The sequence below is a fragment of the Salvia miltiorrhiza genome, chromosome 3 (assembly GCF_028751815.1).
Source record: "Salvia miltiorrhiza cultivar Shanhuang (shh) chromosome 3, IMPLAD_Smil_shh, whole genome shotgun sequence".
Lineage (NCBI taxonomy): Eukaryota > Viridiplantae > Streptophyta > Magnoliopsida > Lamiales > Lamiaceae > Salvia > Salvia miltiorrhiza.
In genome coordinates this window covers 56,049,617-56,063,493 of record NC_080389.1, presented here as the reverse complement: position 1 = coordinate 56,063,493, position 13,877 = coordinate 56,049,617, and the positions used below count along the sequence as shown (strand labels likewise).

At 38.6% G+C, this 13,877-nt stretch overlaps 2 long non-coding RNA genes across 2 annotated transcripts; both read right to left on the bottom strand.

The window, feature by feature from the left end:
- Nucleotides 1–1,011: 1,011 nt before the first annotated feature.
- Nucleotides 1,012–3,522, bottom strand: LOC131014576 (uncharacterized). The gene is made up of 2 exons (XR_009098264.1): nt 3,424–3,522; nt 1,012–1,285 (listed from the first exon to the last, which is right to left on the bottom strand). It is a non-coding gene; the product is annotated as an uncharacterized LOC131014576 (long non-coding RNA).
- Nucleotides 3,523–6,634: 3,112 nt separating this feature from the next.
- On the bottom strand, nt 6,635–9,145 carry LOC131014575 (uncharacterized). Its single transcript, XR_009098263.1, has 2 exons — nt 9,047–9,145; nt 6,635–6,908 (listed from the first exon to the last, which is right to left on the bottom strand). It is a non-coding gene; the product is annotated as an uncharacterized LOC131014575 (long non-coding RNA).
- Between the last annotated feature and the right edge of the window lie 4,732 nt (nt 9,146–13,877).

Sequence of the window (13,877 nt, the reverse complement as noted above, 5' to 3'; positions counted from 1 at the left end):
AGGCTCTTCGGGTACAAATCCCCTACCGCGCCCACGGCCACGTCCGCGCCCTCTACCACGTCCTCTTGGTGCACCTTCCATTCTGATTGACGGACGAGAATCAGCAGACGAAGAGACTCATTCGGCATACATACATACATATATAGATATACATGAGATATATCACTTCTATGGTGTAACCATGTGAAAGACTAGTTCTATGTGGAAACTAATCTAAACTTAAATGGAATAACTTAAGTGAAACCTTAATCTCATGACATTTCTTCTACGTTATAACATATCTATGTTAAACGTTGCTATCTTATCATTTCTTACTTAAATCGATCAAGCGGAGCTTTCACGACTAACATTTCTAAAGTATCCTTGGGTAGTACTCAAACGGTTTGTAAGAGACTCATCATTCATATCGTACAGGCAGTGGACCTAACACGATAACAGAAAACTTTTCATTCATTTAATCATTTGTTTCTTTTGAAACTTTTAAACATATGGACAATAAATGCCCCTTTCATAAAATTTTTCTTAAGCCGGAAAGATTAATGGAATCTGACTCGACCATAAATTCATTGATTCGTTAAGGGCTCGGGTAGTCCCAAACACGACATACATACATACATTGGTTATATGAGTTAAAGGCTCAAAATAACAATATGAAAGGGATAAGCAATTCATATAACATCATACATTGAAAGCGCGCACTTCTTAAAAACTTTGTAAGCATTTAAAATCATTGAAATTTTTAAGTCGTACCTTTTGTTGCGGCAGTGTGACGGCGAGCTGAGGGTCAACAATTTTCTTAGAAGCCTAGAGGTACTATTCTAGACTCGACATTAAAAGCTTACGGTTATCAGAGACATGAAAGAAAACTTATGCTCTGATACCATTCTGTCACACCCCAATTCTTGAACGAATAAAATATAATCGAGGTGCGACTAAAATCATAGAAATAAATAAGGAAAGAACCTTGTGGGATTCAAATAATGGGATAAAAGTCGGGGAACAGCCTTTGAGTGAAGAAAGACAAAAATCAAGTGATATTAATCAATCAACAACATTCTAAGCCTTAGGATCACAAGTTCGGTTTCATGCTTCCGAAAACCAATGTTAATAACATAGAGCTAGAAGTTGAGAGTTTAAGCTCGATAAGAAACATAATTCAGAATTTAACATAAAAGTCTTAAGTTGGAGAAACAAAAGACAAATAAGAGCTAGTGCAACAGCGGAAGACAAAATACGGAGTTGAACTCTAGCCTCAGCTCTGCCCCGTCAGCACCGACCAATCAACCTGAAAACATTTGAAAGTAATTTTGGGCTAAGTACTAATGTACTTAGTGGGCTAGCATTTTTATAAACATTTCATAATCATAAGAGCAGTTTATCCAATTATACTTGACATGACTTAGAAGGTTTTAAATTGAAATAACTTCTAAGCATGTTAAAACATTTTATTATATTGCGCGCAATTGTCACACTCCCTTTCCGTTACTCGCTGTGATCCCGGACCTTTTAGCCACCGACGGATCCATTACTCCTGCTTTACTTGAACTGAGGGCGTAACCCAGTCAAGTTCCCATTTGGGACCCAATGCTCCGGAACACATCCCGTCGAGCACCCTTATAACGCCTCATACATGATTAGTGCCCGAATGGAGATCAACCCACCGAGTCAGCTAATAGGTGTACACAATTCTCAAATAACGTGTTAGGTCAAGAGAGAACCTCGATCGATTCATAGTTGCGAGCCTTAAACAGAGCAGAGTGCACAAAAATATTTTATTGGATAAACAGTTTATATTTCACGAATATTTAAGCTCAATAGCTAAATCATACATTTGAAAAATAAGCCCACCTGATTAGGCAATGCCTGTCGTTTATTTCTTAATTCTGAATCGGTATAGCAGTGCTACTTCTCACGATCCACAAAGCCTACAAGAAATCTATAATCTTAATAGGTCTCCTGAATCTAATCTTAAGTCATAGTGAAGTGCTTAATATTCTATGATTCACTTAGCCGGGTTTTCTAAATTTAATGAATAAATAATTGAAAATATTTCTCTTGAGTTAAGAACACCAACAATATTCTTACTCATCTTTCTTTAATAATTGGAATTATAATAAAACCAATTAAATCATAAATATTCTTATTGCAAAATATAATGCAAATCTTATCATGCTTAGCATATAATAAGAAATTTTCTTAAATATGCACATAATAATAATAAAATATTATTATGCAAATTAAAATAATTAATCAAACTTAATAAGTCTAATTAATTAAATAGTGTAGTCCATTTTAAATAAAGAAAACTGCACAGCCCAATTAAATAGATTAATAAAGGCCCAACAGATTTAATAAAAACCGGCCCAACTGATAAATAAAATAAAACAAAATTCGGCCCAACACTTGGCCCAACACTCAAAATAAATCGGCCCAACAGAAAAACTAAAGTCGGCCCAAGGCTCAAGCCCAACTTCCAAACCCTTTCTTCTTCACTTTAAACACAACTCACGCACACACACCTCACACACACACGCACGGCGCAGCAGCAGCTGCTGCGCCTCCCCCCCCTCGCCCTCTTCTCTCATCCGGCAGACGGCGTCGTCGGCCATGCCGCCGTCCCCGACAACCCTCTGTTTCCCATTCCAGCCGCCTCCTATCTCCCTCAAACAGACGCCCATCCCTCTTCTTCTTCAACGGCGAGGAGCGCCGCTGTTCCTGCTGCTCCGGCGACCGCACAGCCGTAAGCCGCGCCACCGCCCCTTTCTCCACCGAACCCAGAACTCCCTCCGACGACTGCACCCGACCAGCCGCCGCTGCCTGAACTCCCTCACTCCTCACTTAAATCGGCCGACAGCAGTAGAAGAAGCGGACTGCCACCGCGCCCTCCACCTCCATCGTCTCTCTCTCAACCCTCCCCTATTTACAGATCCGGCGGCCGCAGCAGCGGAAACTAACCACCGCCGCCCTTCTCACCCTCTCTCTCTTCATCCTCGACAGCAGCAGGCAGAGCCGCCGTGCCGTAGCTCCTGACTTCCTCTTCCCTTTCCTCGGCCGGACAGCAGCTCGGAGCCACCGCCGACCGTACCGTCCCCATCTCCCTCTGACTTCCGGCGAACGACAGCGAGAAGCCGTCGCTGCCCTCCCCTCTACTCTCGACTCTCATGACCAGCAACAAACACACCACAAGTCGACATAACAAGACACAAGTTTGGATTTTTCTTTTCAATTTACCGATCTTGTTTTATCATCTTTTGAATGTATAACATTGTAAAAGCACAAATGTGTAGTAGTATCCAAGTTATGTAGTTTATTCTCATGCTTTGTTGGTTTGATAAGTTGTAGAAGTAAAACAGCATACATAGATAGGATGCATCGTATTGTCATTTATGCAGAGGAAATAAGTTGGAGTTTAGAAGGTAAAACCTTGATTGAATGAATTCTGCTATGTTATGTGGTGATCTTGTTTCTGTTTGAACTTCGTTGCTGGGGTGAGGAATTAGATGAATAAGGGGAATATTTAAGGGAGTAGGATGAACATGTTAAGGTAAGAAGCGTGGGTGAAGGAGTCAAAAATGGTAGGAAGCGTGCAAAAGAGTGGGCGCATGGTTGAGATGGGTGAAGGAGTCAAAATGGAGGTGCTGTACGCGCATGGTTGAGATGGGTGAAGGAGTCAAAATGGAGGTGCTGTACGCGCATGGTTGAGATGGGTGAAGGAGTGGTGCTGTACTTGGCAGCTATGGAAGCGTGGGTTGGGCTTCTCTTTTTTTTTTTGGGCTTAATTATTAACAAGGAAGGCTTAATTAAAACTAGGGCCCAAAATAATATTTGTCGAGGCTCAACACATTCAAAATAATTAAAGCCTAACTTAGACTTAAATTAAATCATGTAGTATTAAAAATAATATTAGCATATAGAATTAATCACATTCATATAATTCAATTTATGCAATGCACATAAATTCAAAAGACTAAATTTTTATAAAGGCTTCTGAAAATAAATTTTGTTGGAATTTAAAATATAAATCATTTTTCATTTTTCCGGCGTAAATCATCCTAATCTAAGTTTAAAATAAATTCTAAACTTAATATAAATAGGCGGGGTGTTACATTCCTCCCTCCTTATAAAAATTTCGTCCTCGAAATTGCATATCTGGGTCATCTAGTTTGGTTACTAGACTTTCATTCCACTCAACTCTTATGCGGCACTAAATCATATATGTACTCAATTCCCTAACAGCGCGACATCGTTTAGCAAACTAGAAAATTTTCCTCAAAATCTGGTGCGTCGTTATGTCGTGGAAGGTTGTCTCGTCCTCTCCTAAAGATTGAAGAGGGATCATTCTCTTGTTAAAAAGTATCGTGGCGCTGACTTGAGTAAGTCAACCAATTCGAGGATTACGTTAAATTCTATCATAGGAATAACATGTAAGTATGTCTAAATGTTTCGGCGCCTATATCGAGCTCTGAGTTCGCGGTGACGTCCTTAGTAGCAGTCTTTCATTGTCAGTTGTACTAACTTCTAACGTTGTTACGGATGATTGTAGCGTAAATTCTAATTTCTTACAAGCAGCATATGAAATGGAAGAATAGGATACTCCAATATTGAATAAAGCTATAATCGACACGTCGGAAACATTAATGGTACCTGCCAGGTTTCCGTGATCTCCTGCTGCTTGGTGTTGGTTAATGGCATAGGCCCTAGCGTATTGTGGTTGCCCCTGATTTCCTCTAGGACCTTGGTTTTGTCGCTGTTGGTTCCCGGGATTTTGTTGTTGGGGTGCTCCACCTCCCTTCTTTGGGCAATTCGAGACATAATGCCCGGCCTCTCCGCAGTTATAGCAGACGTTCATTCCTTTCAGACATTCTCCCGGATGGAGTTTTTGACATTTTGGGCAAGGAGTTTGAACCATTGCTTGAGGTTGTGGATTCTGATGTTGGTTTCGATTTTGATTCGCCACCCATGGTTTCTTCCCATTTCCAATGTTTCCACCAGTTCCTTCATTCCATTTTCGCTTTCCCTTACTACCATCTTGAGATGGTACAAATCCAGACTGTTCGGGGGATTTTCCTTTTTCCCTTGGCAACAATGACTCAATAGTGAGGGCTCTGCTCAATGTCTGCGCGTATGTGAGACCCCCTTGACTTGCTAGGGAAATCGCTATCTCGTGACGCAGTCCGTTTCTGAACTTCTCTGCGCGTTTCTCATCACTGTCCACCAACGTCGGAGCATATCTTGATAGCTGATTGAAGGCCCTGTCGTACTCAGTCACAGTTCCCGTTTTCTGTCTCAGATTCCAAAACTCATTCTGTTTCTTCTGTCGGTAACATCCTGGTATATATTTCTCATACAATTCAGCCTTGAATTCTTCCCATGTGAAATTCTCCCACTGTTCGTCAGTCATAGTCCGCCTTACTGACTCCCACCAAAAGTCAGCTTCGTCCACCAACTGAGAAGTTGCACATGCCACTTTCTCCTCATCATCACAACGGATGTAGTTGAAGATCCGTTCTATTGCCCTAACCCATTTCTCGGCATCCGCAGGTTCGCCCAATCCATCAAACGTTGGAGGTTTTTCCTTGCGAAACTTTTCCTCGGCTGTGCGATTTGGTGCTACTTGTGGAATAGGCTCTTCGGGTACAAATCCCCTACCGCGCCCACGGCCACGTCCGCGCCCTCTACCACGTCCTCTTGGTGCACCTTCCATTCTGATTGACGGACGAGAATCAGCAGACGAAGAGACTCATTCGGCATACATACATACATATATAGATATACATGAGATATATCACTTCTATGGTGTAACCATGTGAAAGACTAGTTCTATGTGGAAACTAATCTAAACTTAAATGGAATAACTTAAGTGAAACCTTAATCTCATGACATTTCTTCTACGTTATAACATATCTATGTTAAACGTTGCTATCTTATCATTTCTTACTTAAATCGATCAAGCGGAGCTTTCACGACTAACATTTCTAAAGTATCCTTGGGTAGTACTCAAACGGTTTGTAAGAGACTCATCATTCATATCGTACAGGCAGTGGACCTAACACGATAACAGAAAACTTTTCATTCATTTAATCATTTGTTTCTTTTGAAACTTTTAAACATATGGACAATAAATGCCCCTTTCATAAAATTTTTCTTAAGCCGGAAAGATTAATGGAATCTGACTCGACCATAAATTCATTGATTCGTTAAGGGCTCGGGTAGTCCCAAACACGACATACATACATACATTGGTTATATGAGTTAAAGGCTCAAAATAACAATATGAAAGGGATAAGCAATTCATATAACATCATACATTGAAAGCGCGCACTTCTTAAAAACTTTGTAAGCATTTAAAATCATTGAAATTTTTAAGTCGTACCTTTTGTTGCGGCAGTGTGACGGCGAGCTGAGGGTCAACAATTTTCTTAGAAGCCTAGAGGTACTATTCTAGACTCGACATTAAAAGCTTACGGTTATCAGAGACATGAAAGAAAACTTATGCTCTGATACCATTCTGTCACACCCCAATTCTTGAACGAATAAAATATAATCGAGGTGCGACTAAAATCATAGAAATAAATAAGGAAAGAACCTTGTGGGATTCAAATAATGGGATAAAAGTCGGGGAACAGCCTTTGAGTGAAGAAAGACAAAAATCAAGTGATATTAATCAATCAACAACATTCTAAGCCTTAGGATCACAAGTTCGGTTTCATGCTTCCGAAAACCAATGTTAATAACATAGAGCTAGAAGTTGAGAGTTTAAGCTCGATAAGAAACATAATTCAGAATTTAACATAAAAGTCTTAAGTTGGAGAAACAAAAGACAAATAAGAGCTAGTGCAACAGCGGAAGACAAAATACGGAGTTGAACTCTAGCCTCAGCTCTGCCCCGTCAGCACCGACCAATCAACCTGAAAACATTTGAAAGTAATTTTGGGCTAAGTACTAATGTACTTAGTGGGCTAGCATTTTTATAAACATTTCATAATCATAAGAGCAGTTTATCCAATTATACTTGACATGACTTAGAAGGTTTTAAATTGAAATAACTTCTAAGCATGTTAAAACATTTTATTATATTGCGCGCAATTGTCACACTCCCTTTCCGTTACTCGCTGTGATCCCGGACCTTTTAGCCACCGACGGATCCATTACTCCTGCTTTACTTGAACTGAGGGCGTAACCCAGTCAAGTTCCCATTTGGGACCCAATGCTCCGGAACACATCCCGTCGAGCACCCTTATAACGCCTCATACATGATTAGTGCCCGAATGGAGATCAACCCACCGAGTCAGCTAATAGGTGTACACAATTCTCAAATAACGTGTTAGGTCAAGAGAGAACCTCGATCGATTCATAGTTGCGAGCCTTAAACAGAGCAGAGTGCACAAAAATATTTTATTGGATAAACAGTTTATATTTCACGAATATTTAAGCTCAATAGCTAAATCATACATTTGAAAAATAAGCCCACCTGATTAGGCAATGCCTGTCGTTTATTTCTTAATTCTGAATCGGTATAGCAGTGCTACTTCTCACGATCCACAAAGCCTACAAGAAATCTATAATCTTAATAGGTCTCCTGAATCTAATCTTAAGTCATAGTGAAGTGCTTAATATTCTATGATTCACTTAGCCGGGTTTTCTAAATTTAATGAATAAATAATTGAAAATATTTCTCTTGAGTTAAGAACACCAACAATATTCTTACTCATCTTTCTTTAATAATTGGAATTATAATAAAACCAATTAAATCATAAATATTCTTATTGCAAAATATAATGCAAATCTTATCATGCTTAGCATATAATAAGAAATTTTCTTAAATATGCACATAATAATAATAAAATATTATTATGCAAATTAAAATAATTAATCAAACTTAATAAGTCTAATTAATTAAATAGTGTAGTCCATTTTAAATAAAGAAAACTGCACAGCCCAATTAAATAGATTAATAAAGGCCCAACAGATTTAATAAAAACCGGCCCAACTGATAAATAAAATAAAACAAAATTCGGCCCAACACTTGGCCCAACACTCAAAATAAATCGGCCCAACAGAAAAACTAAAGTCGGCCCAAGGCTCAAGCCCAACTTCCAAACCCTTTCTTCTTCACTTTAAACACAACTCACGCACACACACCTCACACACACACGCACGGCGCAGCAGCAGCTGCTGCGCCTCCCCCCCCTCGCCCTCTTCTCTCATCCGGCAGACGGCGTCGTCGGCCATGCCGCCGTCCCCGACAACCCTCTGTTTCCCATTCCAGCCGCCTCCTATCTCCCTCAAACAGACGCCCATCCCTCTTCTTCTTCAACGGCGAGGAGCGCCGCTGTTCCTGCTGCTCCGGCGACCGCACAGCCGTAAGCCGCGCCACCGCCCCTTTCTCCACCGAACCCAGAACTCCCTCCGACGACTGCACCCGACCAGCCGCCGCTGCCTGAACTCCCTCACTCCTCACTTAAATCGGCCGACAGCAGTAGAAGAAGCGGACTGCCACCGCGCCCTCCACCTCCATCGTCTCTCTCTCAACCCTCCCCTATTTACAGATCCGGCGGCCGCAGCAGCGGAAACTAACCACCGCCGCCCTTCTCACCCTCTCTCTCTTCATCCTCGACAGCAGCGGGCAGAGCCGCCGTGCCGTAGCTCCTGACTTCCTCTTCCCTTTCCTCGGCCGGACAGCAGCTCGGAGCCACCGCCGACCGTACCGTCCCCATCTCCCTCTGACTTCCGGCGAACGACAGCGAGAAGCCGTCGCTGCCCTCCCCTCTACTCTCGACTCTCATGACCAGCAACAAACACACCACAAGTCGACATAACAAGACACAAGTTTGGATTTTTCTTTTCAATTTACCGATCTTGTTTTATCATCTTTTGAATGTATAACATTGTAAAAGCACAAATGTGTAGTAGTATCCAAGTTATGCAGTTTATTCTCATGCTTTGTTGGTTTGATAAGTTGTAGAAGTAAAACAGCATACATAGATAGGATGCATCGTATTGTCATTTATGCAGAGGAAATAAGTTGGAGTTTAGAAGGTAAAACCTTGATTGAATGAATTCTGCTATGTTATGTGGTGATCTTGTTTCTGTTTGAACTTCGTTGCTGGGGTGAGGAATTAGATGAATAAGGGGAATATTTAAGGGAGTAGGATGAACATGTTAAGGTAAGAAGCGTGGGTGAAGGAGTCAAAAATGGTAGGAAGCGTGCAAAAGAGTGGGCGCATGGTTGAGATGGGTGAAGGAGTCAAAATGGAGGTGCTGTACGCGCATGGTTGAGATGGGTGAAGGAGTGGTGCTGTACTTGGCAGCTATGGAAGCGTGGGTTGGGCTTCTCTTTTTTTTTTTGGGCTTAATTATTAACAAGGAAGGCTTAATTAAAACTAGGGCCCAAAATAATATTTGTCGAGGCTCAACACATTCAAAATAATTAAAGCCTAACTTAGACTTAAATTAAATCATGTAGTATTAAAAATAATATTAGCATATAGAATTAATCACATTCATATAATTCAATTTATGCAATGCACATAAATTCAAAAGACTAAATTTTTATAAAGGCTTCTGAAAATAAATTTTGTTGGAATTTAAAATATAAATCATTTTTCATTTTTCCGGCGTAAATCATCCTAATCTAAGTTTAAAATAAATTCTAAACTTAATATAAATAGGCGGGGTGTTACATTTAATCTACTTCCTAAAAAAAAGTAAATTGTCGATTGAAAAAGTAGCCTCAGCCGAGTTTGCCGCCCAAGCGACAACCTACTTTTCCGATCGATAACTTATTTTTGTCTTGCAAATCATTTGTTTGGGACATTAAAGATAATTTAGTCAATTTGGTATAAACATAAAAGTTATACTATAAAAGTGAACATTTTTTATTACAATCGAAGAAAAAATGAGTATTTTTAACTTTTACTCAGTATAGTATCCGTAAAGAAGAAAAAATGAGTATTTTTAACTTTTACTCAGTATAGTATCCGTAAATGACGTAAAAGTAATATATGAAATGCGGAGTAATTTATATTAGTCATTTGAATAATTGATTGACACCGCATTGTTTTGGAAATTGCTAAGGAAAAATTGTACTAGGTCGAACCTGTGTTATGGATTAAATAAATGTTTATCTCATTTTTTGGTGAACAAAAATAATAAATAAAAATTAAACAAACATAATACGTATTTTGTTTGCGAGTGACACATAGCACATGAATTGAAAATTTTAACTCGTAATTAAGTTTGTTGCTCTTCAATCTATAATCTATTAATCCGACCAGTTGAATATATACTACAACGAGTATGTACTAAACATTATAAATTACTTAAAGTACTATTAATTTATTCTACATAGATGGATACTGATAACTGAACTATTGATGACATTAGGTCTGCCTTTGAATGAGCCCAATTACTAAGTATTAAATCGCTCTTTATTATTGTTTGTTGGGCCAGAGACAAAAATATTAGTCGGAGATATATTCCAATAAATTGGGTCCACCCCAACAAAATCTTTATTACTATATGATTGCAATTTGCTCTTTTTGTATTACAAATTAACAAACATTATTATTATTATTATTATTATTATTATTATTATTATTATTATTATTATTATTATTATTATTATTAGATCTCCCTGAATTTCCATTTCCATGAAATAATTGAACCTATAATCAATAGACCGAGCACATAAAAAAAGTATCATTTCTACGGCTAAAAAAATAAGATATATATTTGCTTATATTTATAAGTAATACATTGAAAATGGGGCGATTATTTTGTATGTATTTTAAAGAGTAGGATTACTCTAATCTCATTCTTATAAGGGAATAAAAATCAAGTAAAATTAACTTAAATGATATAAATAATCATGAATAAATAAAGAATTAATCTTAATTTTTCAAACTAAACGTTAAGTCGACGTAACATGTGCAAGTTGTGACGAATAATTTAATTGTGATGGTTTGAAATCTTTAACAATTGATAACCCACATCTTATTACTGCCAGCTTCGCTATCTCTACTTATTTATTAGCCATTTATTTCGTTACTTTTTGTTTAATTACTTCACAACTACTTTTTGCTCACCTCCATATTAGCTAAGTCGCGTAAAAGATCATTATTTAGCCTGGGCAACATTTTAAATGAAAAGGCCTATATATCACGTATTTAGGATATATCCAAGTTTTATAATCCACTGTCTCAATATTTATATTTTCAATAAATATTTATTATAAAAATAAAAAATATTAATAATACAATGAATCCTAGCTAGTAATAAATTCTTAATCATAAAATAAAAGTTAAATGCTGAAAATGAGTATATACCCCAATAATCAACTCCATTTAACAATTGCGAAATTAAACTAAATCACAAAAAAAAATGATATTGAAAACAAATGGAAGAAATTAAAGACTGAAAAAAATAAATTAAAAGTGATAGATCAGTAAGTGAAACACTAAAATGTGAATATATATATATATATACATATATATATATATATATATATATATATATGTGTGTGTGTGTGTGTGTGTGTCCATACTCTGATGATTTACTTCAGTTATATCTTCGTTTTGTTCGTTTGAACTGTTGTGTTTTTCCTTCGAATGCAAGTTAATAGGTTATCTTGTTAAGGGGGAATAGTATTCACCCTGTTTAGTAACTTGTTGTTCTTGTTCTGCCTTTTCTTGTCTTAGAACTGTTGTGTGGTTTTGGCATAATCAAAAAGGAGAAAATTGTTGGGAACTTAATGAAATATCCTAACCCTAGTTTTGATGATACCAAAATCAATAGGTTTCACTTGTAATAGACTAGAACTGTTCGAACTCAAGTGTTAGAGTTCTTTTTCTAGTTTAGCTGGTGTTCTAAAGACTGAAGACTAAAGCCGAAGGATTGAAGACTGAAGTTGCCGACTGATGTGACGATTAAGGCAAAGTCAAATACTGATATTTGACTAACCAGTCCAAGAATCAGTTACGACTGATTAGTTAATGCGAGCCACGTGGATTCAGCGGACTGATACTAAAGTCAAGTATCAGTTAAATATTTTTCCTCGGACTGAAGCTCCAAAGCTTAAAGGAAGCCACACACTCCAGAAGTACAGCTGCATTAAATGCAGAGATCTCAGGATCGTCCTTCCTCTGCAGAGGCCCTTCCTGATGCAGTTCAGAGCAGAGTTCCGGATGCAGAGGCGTTCCAAGCTGCTCCCTCGGGGAGATGGTCCATTTCAAGTATTGGAACGGATCAATGATAATGCCTACAAACTCAATTTACCCGGTGAGTATAATGTGAGTGCTACATTCAATGTTACTGATTTAAGTCCCTTTGATGTAGGCGATGCTGTGGATTTGAGGACAAATCCTTTTCAAGAGAGGGGGAATGATGCAGTTCAGAGCAGAGTTCCGGATGCAGAGCAGAGCCAAGTTTCAGAGGCTGCACAGAGTGGAGATCTGGTACACGTGCCAGTTGGTCCGGTGACGAGAGCTAGAGCCAAGACATTCAAGGCTAATTTAATGACGTTGGTGGAAGAAATCTGGAGGCAAGAGCTGAAAAGACCAATTGGAGAACGACCAACAGATCAGAGCTCAAAAGTAGTAAATCTTATTACTTACAGAGCAGAGCCCAACAGCAGAGCAGACGCACCAAACAGAGCAGAGCCACACAGCAGAGCAAAGCTACAGAGCAGATCAGCAGAGCAAAGCTAAACAACAGAGCTGAGCATCAGAGCTGAAGTTCAGAGCGCGCGATATTTTCAGAGCTGAAGCCTGTCAGCTCTGCAGCTAGCAGAGTTGATTTTCTCGCTAGGGTTTCAGCTTGTAGAGCAAGTTTCGTATTTCCTTAGTTTTAGTTTGTTTCCTTCTTTACGTTAGGGTTTATTGTTACCTATATATATGAATGTTATGTGATGAATAACAGTTAGACGATTTTTTATAATAATATTGTGAGTTATTTCTCCTCAAGTTTCGAATTCTTCTTGAGTTTGCCAAACAAGAATTCAATCTATCGGCGAATCGACGAGTTCATCATCCCTCGTCGTGTGTCACTCAACGTCTCCGAGTTGCTGCACCGATCCCATCGTTGTGGTATAGAGATCCGTTCTCTAGGAATCTTTGTAGATTAGGTCAGGAGTTTTGGGATAATTCCATATTTTTTTTATTTCAGTTCTCGTTTCTAATCTTCCGCGTGTGTTTTCTATTCGCTCCGGCGAAGTTTGTATGATTACCGGCGAGGTTTCATATCACTTCCTTTGTGGTGATTACCTTTTCAGAGATGTCCTATCTCCTACTCCTCAAAGTAGCCGTTCTCACCAAACAAAGTAACCTCGAAGATTGAAGCCTTAGCTCAAGTTAAAATTACTCTCTAACGGAAGAATTCTTGAAGACCATTTCAGCCAACGGATCTATTCAAGATGTCTCCTATAAATAGAGCTCGAGGATCACTTCAATCTTTACCGATTCAACTACATAAGCTGAAACGCTGCCGAATTCGTTACTCGGCATTCAAAGTCATTCTAAAGTTTGAATCGAAGAAGAGAATCACAAAGCCAAAAATCAGTCACTACTGATTACATACATTCTCTTAGAACTTAGAACTTAAGCACACGCCCAGGTTTGCTGTGCACCCGTAAGCACATGTCCAGTGAAGTTGTCAGTCTGATCAACTGACCGTGGATGTAGGAAGTGTTTTCCGAACCACATAAACATTTCTGTGTTGTTTACAACTTTTAGTTTTTACATTCTTACTTGTGTACAAGCCTTCTCCAAGTGAAAACTGATTAACTGCAAAAAGAAACTTAATTTCTGACAACATGATTAATCTCACAGGCTATTTTGAAATAAAAGTTTTTCGCTGCGTGTGTTATTAGTCTAACTGAT